This window comes from Lissotriton helveticus, chromosome 7, assembly GCF_964261635.1.
Source record: "Lissotriton helveticus chromosome 7, aLisHel1.1, whole genome shotgun sequence".
Taxonomy (NCBI): Eukaryota; Metazoa; Chordata; class Amphibia; order Caudata; family Salamandridae; genus Lissotriton; species Lissotriton helveticus.
In genome coordinates, this window is record NC_136068.1 from 9,860,826 (window position 1) to 9,874,921 (window position 14,096).

At 38.2% G+C, this 14,096-nt stretch overlaps 1 long non-coding RNA gene across 1 annotated transcript in view; it reads right to left on the reverse strand.

Annotated features, from left to right (window-relative positions):
* LOC144766567 (uncharacterized) overlaps nt 1-14,096 on the reverse strand; it is a 176,261-nt gene that overhangs the window by 61,093 nt on the left and 101,072 nt on the right. The window contains exon 3 of the long non-coding RNA XR_013597840.1: nt 11,331-11,396. This is a non-coding gene — a long non-coding RNA (uncharacterized LOC144766567). The remainder of the gene's footprint in view (nt 1-11,330; nt 11,397-14,096) is intronic.

Sequence of the window (14,096 nt, forward strand, 5' to 3'; positions counted from 1 at the left end):
AGGGGAATGAGCACTGGGGGGATGGGTGAATGTTATGTGACTTTCAAAGTGTTCAAATGTACAACCAATTAAAATGTGCAGTTTGGTTTTGAATTTGTGTGGGAAGAATTTGTATTGGCTATGTACACGCATATGGGTCTGAAATGAAAAATAATCTGTGCCATTATTCTCAGGCTTCAGTGTCAGAAGCATTATTCAGAGATTCTGCTGCAGAAAATCTGTTGACGGTGATTGACACTATCTAGATCTTCCAAAGCATTTTAAAAGGTGAGTAATTATTATTTTAATAAAGATAGAGTGCTGTATGCACTATGGGGAAGACTAGAAGCTTATTGTGCTTCTTCATTCTTGTATTTTGTGTCATGTTATTTTGTAATGCTGTTTAAAAATAGAATGGTGCCTATTGGAAATGTATTTTCAAAATGAGTTAGGTTTCTGCTTTGTTTCTGTAGTGGTAATTTAAATGAGCTGTGCTCTGTGTCAAAAACGATTTACTGTGGAAAATGTTTTCTGCTAAAAAGTGTGGTGTTTAAATTTTTGTGAAGGATTACTCTGAGTGTCTGTTTAAAGTCAGAAATGATATTTATATAATTTTCAATAATGTCACATGTGCTTTGTAACAGTTTGCGTCTTTTAGCTTAAATGGTTTTCTGTGCCTGTGTCTCATTTTACTCTCTGCCTGTGTGGTATCTGAAATATGATTTATTTAATGCAGGTACACTGCTGTATGCAGTATGGGGAACATTAACCCCTTCGACGCTGATGACGGAACCGCTCCGTCATCAGCTGCGGGTGCGCTGTGCTGATGACGGAGCGGTTCCGTCATGGCCCGCCCCGCTCGATAGAACGCTCATGCACGGCGCAAATTCCGCGCCTGCGCTGAGGGTTCTATTGAGCGGGGCGGGCCGTGACGGAACCGCTCCGTCACCAGCATAGCTCAACCGACGCTGGTGATGGAGCGGTTCCGTCACCAGCATGCGGCCGCCGCACAGCCGCCCCACACCCTTAGCACCGCGGCGGAATAGCCGCCGCAGTGAAGGTGTTAGGAAGCATATTGTGTTTTTGTATGGTGTATATTGGAAAATAATTTTTCAAATCAGTTAGGTTTCTGCTTTGGTATGTAGTGGTCATTTAAATGGGTTGTGCTCTGTGTTTTCTGGTAAAATGTCTGTTATATATATATGCTTATATATAGGTGGCCTGTTTTTGGCCAGTAGAGATGGTTAAATATTAGCAGCAGACACATATACTGCTGGCAGAGACAGAGATGGTAAATTACACTCACTGCTTGCAGAGACAGAGATGGTAAATTACATGCAAAATGCTACTCATGTGTTTAGATGACTTAAAAAGGATTTATGAGCAGAGACACACATACTGCTGGCAGAGACAGAGATGGTAAATTACACTCACTGCTTGTAGAGACAGAGAGAGTAAATTACATGCAACATGGTGTTTATGTGTTTAAGGTGAGTTAAAAACGATTTAGTATAGAAAATGTTTTCTGCTAAAAAGTCTGGTATATATATATGCTGATATATAAGTGGCCTGTTTTTGGCCAGTAGAGACGGTTAAATATTAGCAGCAGACGGATGTATGACATTACAATGCATGCTACTACATTGCATGCTTTTACAACGCGTTTTTTAAAACGCATACCATTACAACGCATAGTGCTTTTAGGCGCTGGATAGTGAATTGTTTAATTTACTATTCCTACTCTAGTTCCCGTGGATAGTAGGGTAGGTGTTGGATAGTACATTAAACCCATTCCCTATCCTAGAGCGCCCCCCAGCGCAATGCGTTGTAATGGTTTGCGTTGTAAAAGTTGCGCAGTAAAGGTTGTTTACCGTGTAATTTACAATCTCTGTCTCTGCCAGCAGTATGTGTGTCTGCAGCTAATATTTAACCGTTTCTACTGGCCCAAAAAATTACACACACTGCTTGTAGAGACAGAGATAGTAAATTACATGCAACATGGTGTTTATGTGTTTAAGATGAGTTAAAAACAATTTAGTATAGAAAATGTTTTCTGCTAAAAAGTCTGGTATATATATATATATATATATGCTGATATATAGGTGGCCTGTTTTTGTCCAGTACAGACGGTTAAATATTAGGAGCAGACACACATACTGCTTGCAGACACAGAGATGATAAATTACATGCAACATGCTGCTCATGTGTTTAAGATGACTTAAAACGATTTATGAGCAGAGACACACATACTGCTTGCAGAGACAGAGATGGTAAATTAGATGCAACATGATGCTCACTGTCTTTCTCTTTCTTTTAATAGTACACTTACATCAATATTGGTTGAAAATGAAGAGTCATTTGACATCGTTATAGACATTTTTGTGACTGTTATTGAGGATGTTCCTGTTGATGAGATTAATCCTGAAGGAGAGCTTTATGATGGAGGAGATGGCATGGACGATTTCTATGACGAATCGTTGAATTCAGATTTAATGGAAGCTTTGGAGTTCATTGAGTTTGAGGATTCTTTTTTGGGAGATTTTCAATATTGACATTGCTGATGATGCAATCTTAGACGATCATTCCGAACAATACATTTAAATTTAGTAAATAAATATTGTATGAGAATTAATACTTAACTAAATGTAATTTATGAGGTAGTAGCAAACTGATAATTTTTTGTGTTACATAGTAAGTTTACTCATAAATACTTCCGTTCTTCCCCAAAATTTTCTTAAATGTGTATTTGACATCGCTTCTTCATGTCCTGCATCCTTTCTCTCACTGTCTGTCTCTGATGCAGAAGATTGCAACATAAGTAAGTTTAAAGAACAGCAAGTGTGTCTCACCAGAGAAGGAAATCACCTTACTTAACTGTTTTTACTTTTCTTTAGTTTCCTTTACTCATTCCCATTATTTCCCTTCTTTTTATTTACAGTCTTTCTTTCATTATTAATACTGTTTTTTGATCCTCACTCACCTTGTCTAACTACCTTTTTCTCTCTCTGTCCTTTACTTGTCTTTCCTATCTTCTACTATCACTACGTTTGTCTTGCTTTTTTTTCCATTACTCTTTTCCCCTCACTCTTATATCCCTTCCCTCACTATCACTGCCCTTTACTGAATCTCACTCGTCTAATCCCACTACACGTTCTCTTCTCTGTGCATCACTCCCATTCCTTTTCTTCTTCTCCAATTTCTTCAGTACACCTCTTTTTCTTTTCCTCACTTCATCTGTCAATCTTACTCCCTAATTTCTTTTTCTCATTCCCTTGTGCTACCTCCTTTTCATTTACTCTCTCACTCATATTTTGAATATTTTTTTCTCCTTATTTTATTGTGTGTAACTCAGTCTAACTTCTCTTCCTGTCTGTATCTCACCCCTTTTCTCTTTTCCTCTCTCTTTCCATTACTTTCCCTCACACTCTTTTACTCATTTAATTCCTCAGGGGCAAATTTAAAAAACCCATTACGCCTCTTTTATACCGCCTGTGCATAAGTTTTCTTACGCAGTGGCAGTGCAAAAGAAGTGCCATAGTGCAGAGAGATGCATCACGTTGTAAAACCCTGCACCACATGAAACCAGTCTCAGGTTTCATGTTGGTATTTCCACGCAGGGGTAGGTGTTCCGTCACAAGAACTCCTTTAAAAAGTGATTCAGTAAAATCTACAAGATTTCACTGAGTCACTTCCCCAACACTAATGTGTCAAAACATTGCATCTGTTGAAGCAGGTGTAAAGGTTGACATAGCACGTTACAGATAGAGGAAGTTGCAGGAGTTGTGTCCTGCATGCAACAGAATTTCAATACTGTGCAAACTTTCAGCCCTAGATGTGATGTGCATCATGAGTGGTGCAAGGATTAATTTGTGTATCGCATCTTTCCTGGTGCATCTTTACTATTTTGCAGAGATGTATTGGGTAACATAAATCTGTCCTTCTGTTCCATTCCCTTTCTATGCTTTCCTAAGTACCTTCATTCTCTTATTCAATTTTTTAATCAGTAATTTACAAATTCTCACTTTAACTTACCTCCCTTTTATCATCCTGAAATCCCCTTCCTTCATCATCTTTCCATTTCCTTTACCTTCACTCCCCTAACCCTACTCTATGTATTTCTCTTTGCCCCTTACTGTCTGTCCATATAGTCATCCTCACTTGCCTTCTGTGAGTCCCGCACCTTTACTTTGTTTTTCATACTGTTCTTCCCATAATTTTTAATTTCCTTTAACTCACTAACCTACCTTTAAACATCTTGGGGCTCATTTGCAAGCCCTTTACGCATTTTTTGCGCCGCTGTTGCATCACTTTTGTGACACAGCAGCGGTGCAAAAGATGCACCATGGTGCATGTTATTTACAACGTGACACATCTGGGAGATGTGTCATGTTGTAAAGCCCTGTGCCCTAATGAGGCATTATGGTGCAGGGGGGAAGCGTTCCTGCGCAGGAACGCCTGCTAAAAGTGGCTAAGTGAAATCTACAAGATTCCACTCAATCACTTTTAGGCCAATGCTATGTCAAAACCCTGCGTCTGATTAAAGCAGGCGTAAGGCTTGACACAGCATTAGTTGAATGGGCCCCCCAGGAGCATTGCTGGAGCTGCATCGCGCATGCGACGCAACTCTAGCAATGCAACATCTTTACGGTACAGATGCGTCACACATCTGTGCCGTTTTTGGCCCATGGTGTGCCACATTATAAATGTGGAACATCAGTAGTGGCGCTTCGGTGGTTTTCCTTGTCGTAGGTTACTTGGCTCATCGCTGCTGATTTGCAAAGATGCACCATGTAACGTACATCCGCCTCATTGATTCAGTCACTCTTTTACTTCACTTTCTTCAGTCATTATACTTCCTTTACCTCACTCATTTGCTCAGTCCCTTACTCCATTTTTGTCATTCATTTCAGCTAGCCATTTATACACTACACATTCATTCAAAAGAAAGATGACACAGTGCATAAGAAATAGAGCTCTTTTTTGAAAAATGAGTTAGTTCTGAAAATAATTTTTTGGGGGGGTTTTTTCTTATTTTGTATTTTTTTTTAACAAAGTTTTATACTTTTTGGGGGTTTTTTGAAACACAAACTGAAATCCTGAACTTCAAAAATGTTCAACAGGAACAACAAAAAACTGAATTTTAAAAAAATTATCTCTTTCTTGTGCACACATGCTCATTGATGCGCTTTTCAACAAGCACAAGACTTTGTTCAGAATATACAAGAATTTTGTTGCACTTGTTGCACCTCATGTGCACTTTCTTCAAAAAAGGCCTCGGGTCCAGTTCAGCAGTTGAAGGAGATGGAGGTGGTGCTGATGAAGTACTGGCCACTGCTGGTGGCAGTTGTGTGGCCAGGGCTCTAGTGGATGCCTTCGCAAACTGCGCAGGGTGCACATGCCTCACATGTCTCATCATTGTGTGAATTGAAAATTTATATTTTTTTGAAGGGTTTCCCCTAGAAAGGACAGTGTCACAAATTGTGCACGTGACTTTAGGTGCATTCAACTTCTTTAGTCCTTCAGGATATTTAAAAAATTGCCAAATAAAAGATTGTTTTACTCGCCGTTGAGGAGGTCGATATTGTCCAACAGAATCAGATGACGATGATTCCTGTCTGGCTGCCATTTCAGTAATTTCTCTGAGAAGCTGGAGAGGGTCCTTCTTCCACGAGAATGAAACAGATAAAGAGGGAAATGGGTGGGGTTTTTGAAGATTCTAGAACTGAAGCTACTATGAACCAATGAAAAGTGTTGTTTTTGAGTCACATGACTTGACGTGCGCGACAAAACTTAAAAAGGAGGCAAGGTAGAGACACCCTAACCTCCTAGACCTTCTCAAGGGGTCCTAGAACAATCTCGATTGCCCCCCCCCAAACAAATTTTTGTTGAAAAATAGCGGGGTGCGCGCTCCCGGTCGCGCACCCGGTCTCAAAATGGCGCTCAACTCGATTTACAAAAAAGTTTCAAAACGTAAGAAGGAGGCTTGGTAAACACTCCCTGTCCCCCTAGGTATTCTCAGGAGGTCCATTAAGGACCCCCAAGGCCCAAAAAAAACATTATTTTTTTTCTAAAAAATAGCGGGGTGCGCGCACTCGGTCGCGCACCTCACAATTGAAATAAATAAAAGTCAGATCATGTGACTCAAAAACAACATTTTTCATTGGTTAATATTAGTTACAGATCTAGAATCTTCAAAACCCCACCCATTTACCTCACTATTTGCTTTATTCTCTTGGAAGAAGCACCCTTTTTGGAGCTGGAAACAGAAAAAAGAACAGGATGGCAGAAAGACAAGAAACATCTTCTGACTCCCACATGGAATATCGTCAGCCAGCTTAGCAAGGGAAATCTTCATTTATTTGGAAGTTTTTTACTTTTCCTGAGCATCAAAAAAAGGTAAATGCTCCTAAAGTAACGTGTACTCTTAGTGGTACTATTCTTTCAAGGGGAAACCCTCTTAAAAAATACTCTTTTTCTATACATAGGATGTTAAGACGTGAAAAATGTGCACCCTGTGCAATATGTCGAAGCAGCCACAAGAGCTGTGGCCCAGCAGATTCCACCAGCTGTGGCCACCACATCTACAGCTCCACCTCCATCGCCAGCAACAGCAGAAATGGACGTTAGGCCATATTTGGGACATGTGCAAATGCGGTGCATCAAATGTTTTGATATTATTGTTCATGGAGAACAGAGCCTGAATATAATTGAACGCATGATTCAGTCATAAATGCTCTGAAAGGAGATATATTTTTTTTCTATTTTTCATTTATTTTGTTCCAGTTGAACAGTTTCCTTGTTACAGTTCTTGAATTTTCTTCAAAAAAAAAAATCTAAAAAAAATATATATATATAATATATATATAAAACAACAAAAGAAAAAAAAACTGTTAACTCATTCAATTTTCAAAAAAGAGTTATATTCTTAAACACTGTGTCGTTCATTTTTTTGAATGAAAGTGTAGTGCAAAAATGAGTGATTGAAATGACTGAAGAAAGGAAGGGACTGAGTGAAAGAGTGAGAAAAGGGAAGTATGGTGAGTGAAAAAAGAGGAGTTGAAGAGTAACTGAAAAAAGGGGAATAAGAGTAGGGGAGTGAGTTAAAGGATCTAAAGAACTAAAGGAAGGCAATAAAGAAAGGAGAAAAACAAAGAATTTTACACATATTTTATTTAGGGGTTAACATTTAAAAAACTTTGCAAAATTAACAAAAAAAACATAGGTTTTACACACGTTATAGTTAGGAATTAGCATTTAAAAAACCTTTGAAATTCATTAAAAAAAACATAGGTTTTACACACGTTATAGTTAGGAATTAGCATTTAAAAAACCTTGAAAATTCACTGAAAAAACCATAGGTTTTACATATGTTATAGTTAGGAATTAGCATTTGAAAAAACCTAGCAAATTCATTGAAAAAAACCATAGGTTTTATATAAGTTATAGTTAGCTGGACAATTTACTCATTCAAAACCATTGAAATTCCCACGTTATAGTTAGTTGTGCTCACTATAACTGGCACGCCCGTAAAGCACTGCTAATGACGTCACATATTACATCACTCATGACATAGTCAGTGACATCACTCATGACCTCATTGATGACATCTCAAATGACATCACTGATGACATCATCCAGTGAATGTGTATCTTTCTGATAAAAAAAATATATATATTTTATATATGTGTACCTAAACATTGATGGAAAAACAAACAATTAAATTAGAGTTTAAATAGATGTTTTTTTTTAATTGATTGTATAACTAATTTATTAAGTGTATGTTACTAAATATAAGTATTACCAATTATTGTTTAAAATTGTAAATATCTGCATCACTGTCTCCCTTTATCTATAGACGGATGCTTAGGTTGGTGAGTAGCTACATGATTGTCTATATGGGTTATTAGTTAGTTGTTTGAGTATTAGTATGAGTGTCTGTTAAGTTTGGTGGGAGGTATTACTTTGTGCATATATGAATGAATGAGTGCCTTACTGTTTGCATATGTTTTGAAGACAGCATGTGTGCACGACTGTATGGATGGATGAGTGTGTGTATAGGTGTGTTAGTGAGTGAATGACTGACAAAATCATTTCTTTATGAGTAACTACATATGTTTTAAATTACTATCAGTAAGAATTAATGCATATAGGTAAGTATGTGTGAGAGTGAGAAATTGTCAGAGTTTCTGTATAAATACTTTTTTGTTCCTATAAGAGATAGTTTTAGTAAAAAAGTATGTGTGTACGTTTCAGTAGAAGTAAGAGTAGTGGTGTATGTGTAGCTGTATGAGCAAGTGTATTGTTGTTTTATAATTTATTTGCTTGTGTGAGTATGTGTGTGAGTAACTCTAAGGATGAGTGTCGTTTTGTAACAAAATGTATAGAAGAATGAGTATTTATGATGATTGAGTATGTGTATGAGTAACTATATAGATATGTTGGTGAATGAGCGAATGTGTATGTAGATTTTGCATTTTCTGAATAGATTGTTGTAAGTGGAATTAGTTTCTCCATTGTTTTGTAATTATTTGATTCTATTTTTCAATGTTTGTATCAAAACTTATATTACACTGAGAGAGAGTCTGCAATTTTTTCACAAGGATGATGTCATCAGTGATGTCATTTGAAATGTCATCAGTGATGTCATGAGTGATGTCACTGACTATGTCATGAGTGATGTAATATGTGACGTCATTAGCAGGGCTTTGCGGGCGCGCCAGTTATAGTGAGTACAACTAACTATAACGTGGGAATTTCAATGGTTTTGTATGAGTAAATTGTCCAGCTAACTATAACTGCTATAAAACCTATAGTTTTTTCAATGAACTTGCTAGGTTTTTTAAATGCTAATTCCTAACTATAACGTATGTAAAACCTATGGTTTTTTTCAGTGAATATATATATATTTAGAGACACAGTCTCTATCAGTGGTTCTATTGAACTAGAGTATTTGCCCACTGGGGCTGAATTAATTAAACATGATAATCCTGACACTAAGATAATCTGGCATAAATGCCCACTTGGGCAACAGTGTATTTATAATGATAACCGCAACCAGATCGCTATGCAAGAAAATAGCGCAGATGATTACACAGATTGCAACCGCGAGCCCTGAGAAACCTGAGACAATGATTGAGATATATGCCCCCTCGAAATCTATTAGAAATTACTGGATGGCAATGTAATTCACGAACAAAGTCACAATGTGCTGAATTTATGGATGAGGAATAAAGTTACATACCAATTGAATATATAATTTCGAAATGTCATAGAGATTATTTTAATTACATCTAGAGAATCCTTGTGAGAAAATAGTAAGTATTAATCATGTAACACCAGAAAAACATACATATAATGCTAAATAAATTGTATTTAAACTGTATTGAAAATGTAGAAAAATGCGGAAAGTCTGTCTTCACTTACTATGTTTTTTCCACAAGTCACATGTTTGCAATGGTGATAATCTCGATACTCGTAAGCAAGGAAACTGCGCTTTCCGAAAAAAAGAATACCTTTTCAGCAAATTTGGTGCCATGGCTCTGTATCCTTGATTGGACTGACGGAGTGTTGAGAGTGACGTTATAGTTAAGCTGACATTTCACTCTTCCAAAACCAGAGAAATTCATCAGTTATAGTTAGCTTTCCCGCAATGCTTATGGCCTCAAATATTACATCACTCATGACATGTTCAGATACATCACTGATGAAACCTTAAATGACATCAATAACCTCTGCACTGCTTCATGCAAATTAAAATAACATTATCTAGTTAAATGATAGTTAAAAGCTGTGCTCTGTCTGATACTTGGAATTTTAAGCTTAAAATAGTGATTGAAAACATTATTAGGCACCTTATCTCTGAGCTTCAGTAGTTATCCTTCTTATGCCTCCATTTACATACATATTTTTATTTTTATCTATATTTTTTATGAACAGTGGCAAGATTAAATTTACTTTGGGCAGTTTTTTGTTTTGCTTTGACATGCCTTTGCATTCCCCTCAATAGGCAAGACTTTACGGATGATCAATCATTATGCTTACATTCTCACAATAGATCCTATAATTCTCTTAGAAATCATTTAATATTTTGAGCTCATAGATGGATTTAATTTTGATTTGGTTTGAGGTTAGAAGGAGGGCAAGGGTTAAAGGCAGCTTTGATTTCATCTGGTTTACCCACAACATAAAGCCCAAGAAAAATCTAAACAGCCAAGTTAGAAAAACGCTTTTTCAGAGAAGTAATAAAAGTGCCTCCCAATTTACTGAAAATCCAAAAGGTGCTATATAAAATTGTCTTTCAGTCACATGCACAGTACCTGGGATGGACCAGCCCTGCCTTTCACACAACACAGTGAGGACAGCAATGGCTGAGTGGATTATCATCTTGGGAGTCTCTAGAGAAGCCTTACAGAGCCACAACTCACCACCTCTAACCCCCACATACCCATAGAATGCACTAGCTGATTTAAGGATGGATATGAGGAGACTAATGGAAGTTAAAGGCCCCATAGCTCGTGGCGCAGAAAGTCAAAGATCTAAGTAGGTGAATGTGGGCCTGCTTTAGGTTTAAAGGGCCAATACCCAAGAGATTGAGGGTAGGAGCTGTGGCTGTGTAAATCCTGTAAGTGGTAGACACTTTGGAACTCTATGCAGAATGGCAGAAGCCTTTCTCTCTACCCCACTATCCTGCATACACCAGTTTATTGATGAAAGATCAGACAGTGGGGAAAAGCAGGGGAAGTCAAAGGGTACTTAGCACCTCAAGCACAATGTCAGAGCAGCAAGCTGCTGTACAAGGAGCTACTTTTGATTTAACAGCACAAGCCCTGCCACTAGCATGAATCAGGTTGATTGCTATGACCTGGTGAAGTATGGTTGACATGGGCACAGAAATCAACAATAATTCAATAGGGACAAAATCCTTTGTACATCAGGCTCATTGGGTTGTTATTAATTTTGCAGAAAGAAACACTCACATTGCGTTTATTTCTGCAGATACAAATGCTGGGAATATGCCTATATATGGCAGCCATCCAGATACAGGCTTTCAAAAAATGCTTCAGACACACTAGCAGAAGCAATTTATTTCAATAGACCCCCATCAACATGGCAGCACCTCTAGATATGGAGGTCAGTCCTCAACTAGGGTGGGGGGAGGATTAGCAACCCGTACAATTCCAAATCTACCCCTTCTTTTGTTGAAAGTATACAATACCCACGTGTGTGTAGATGTCATCCATGAATTTCACTGTCCCTCACATGCTAGATTGCAAATCACTATGATCCGAGGTACCATTTCAAGTCAGGTTAGAGACTGTAAGTAAATAGAAGTAAATAATAATCAATCTTACTTTATACATCAGTGCAGAGCCAAGTTCTTCAAGCTTTTCCAATAGTTCTTTGACGGTGGTGTTCAGCTACAAAAGAATTGAAGTCACAAAGTGGTAAGAAGAATTTCCCAAACACCATATGAAACAGTTCTCATGTTCAATAACGTTAGTTTGCAACACTATTGGTACCTTTTATTTTAAATGCATGCTACATGGACCTTACTGTTTCGATAACTCTCTTTGCATGTCTTTTTTTCATTTCAGAAACAGCTATCCAAAGCTTTTTGTGCTTCTGGAAGCGATAAAAGAAGTTTCTCGGATGAGCACAGATTTTACCTCCTGCATGTTGGGTTTGCTCCTAGGTTTTGAAAGCCCAAAACCACAATGAAATCATAATGTGTGTTTGAAAGGGGGCTAAAGTAACAACAATGTGCACTATAAAGCTGCTTTAGGCTACTTTCCGTCAAGAGAGTCTTCCATGGGTGGTACCTGTGCATTTCCATTCAATCACCTATGTGTTTTTGCACAAATCCCTATCTACTTACGCTGGAAATGGCTGTCTCTTAAAGGCAGGTGTAAGGTATGAGAAAGGTTTTCTTTTCTCAATACTCTTCAAACGTTGCTTGTGGCTGCACAAATCAAGAGGGAAAAGTATTAAAGCATGATGTTCTTCTGGAGCCACCCCCTTCAAGTTCAAAACAAATGCTGGAAGGAACAGACGGATCTTTGCACTATGTTGCTGGAAAGATTTGGTGCATTGTCTGCCTTCCCTATAGCCACAATGCAGCTTAGAAGCTTTGGTTGCAGCTCTGTAATTTGTTAAAATGTAGTAAATTTGCCACTAAATGAGGATCTAAGTATGAAACTGTCAAAACGCGTATGAACCTTTCTCAAGGTTTATTCTGTAAGAGAAGATACTGAATGATGCAGACTGTAAGAAAAGTTGACCATGACCAGGATATCAACTGAAATCTTACTAATTAGGCAAATAACCCACAAATTACTTTTTAGGCAGTTTTCCCTAAACATATTCCTGAAAGAGCATTTCTGTTCCCATCTATTAACAATGCTGTGATAGATCTAGGGGCTTCTGCCCCTTATTGTCACATGCATTTCTGTTGAGTGAGGAATCAGATGGGACCCATTCAGATACATCTCGCTATTCTCTGGTATGATGATCTGCGACAAATAAAGGTAAATACACAAAGCAAGAATGCTCCAATCCACCAAGACTTGTCTGACATGTTTTAGCACGCTATACAATCTACGATTCTTTGTAACTAATTGCACCTAATTCTTCTCATTTGAGTTCTGATTTATATTCTGCTTGAGTTGCAAGAGCAATTGTCTATGACCACAACATCTTCATTAAGGACATTAAGGACATATCTGCTATGTTGTAAATAAGGAAACAAGGTGGCACTCGCACTATCAAGAAACTCCTATAAAACTGTACAGGATCTACGTTTGGACAGCATAAACTGTAGGATACATGTCAGACTGATTCTGAACACCCCCACCAGGTATGTTGGCCTTTTGTACCAACTAGCTCACAGTACCACTAGATTCTCCTCTTACCAAGGAGAAAATAGTTCTTGGCAACCATCGACCATGACAACCCTGATCCCTCAGGACAGTGGAAACAATACACTACTTTTCGCTCAGTCACTTGTGCTCACTTAGTCTCAGAGAGATACACAGAATAAACGGGCTAAACGTTTTTCAATAAGCATTTGTTGAACAGTTGTTATTCTGGTGTAGAATAGATGAGCAGCAACAACCGTTAGACAGTGTAAGATATATATGATTCGATGTGCTATAAAAGTAAAAGGATGATAGAGTTCTATCATCTTGCAATAATAATGAATACGTACAAGTATATAAAATACATGATAAAAAAGAAGGGGCGTACTCCCTGGTCTTGAGTTGGACAGCCCACGAGGAATGTTTATACCACTGGAAGCTGTAGTGTCTGCATGTAGGAACCTCAGCGTCTTTGGTCAGTGTGTCGTCTGGGAAGTCTCAGTTTCCTCTGTCCTGTCTTAGTAAGATGTGATTTATATATACCCATCCGTCTACCCAGGGTTCCTACATTGCTGTATTACTGTGTCGGCTCAAGGATGATGTCGGGCATGAAGTTTATACATGGATATTATACAGGAGATGGTCGTCCTGCTGTGCTTCCAAGAATCCTCATGCATAATGCATGAGATTTTGAACTAGGGAAAACCTGCTTTCTGAATGCAGTGTCATATCTAGGTAAAAGGTCAGTCCCTGTAAACTGTCACAATTGTAATGTAGGGAAGAATATAGGTGAAGGGTAATGACGTTACCCGGGCTATATTATTGTACCGATATGGAATATAACAGCACCCCCAAACAACGCCAACTATAATCGAAATGCTGATCTTCCATAACATTTTCCAGAAATTTGTTAATTTATTTAAAAGTTTTATTGACTATTTTCATTGTTTCGCATTACTTCTGCTATTTACATTACAGGTTCTTTTTCCACAGTACACAATGTTAGAAGAGCACTTGGCTTTAGATAAAGATATTTGAATAATAATAATGCATGTTTCGGGGAGAACATGGCGGCCGCAGGCTAGTGCGGTGCGCGCGCTGAACGCCGAGCTCCGCACCACGGAGCTGCTCTTCCTGCTTCATCTCTTCTGAAGCCCTGACATGACGGAATCCACGCCGTCCTTACCTGCTGGGGGTCCGGGCATGTAACCAAGGTGCTGTATGCAGTGTGTGTCTTGGTGTAATCACCGTGTCTCCGGAGCG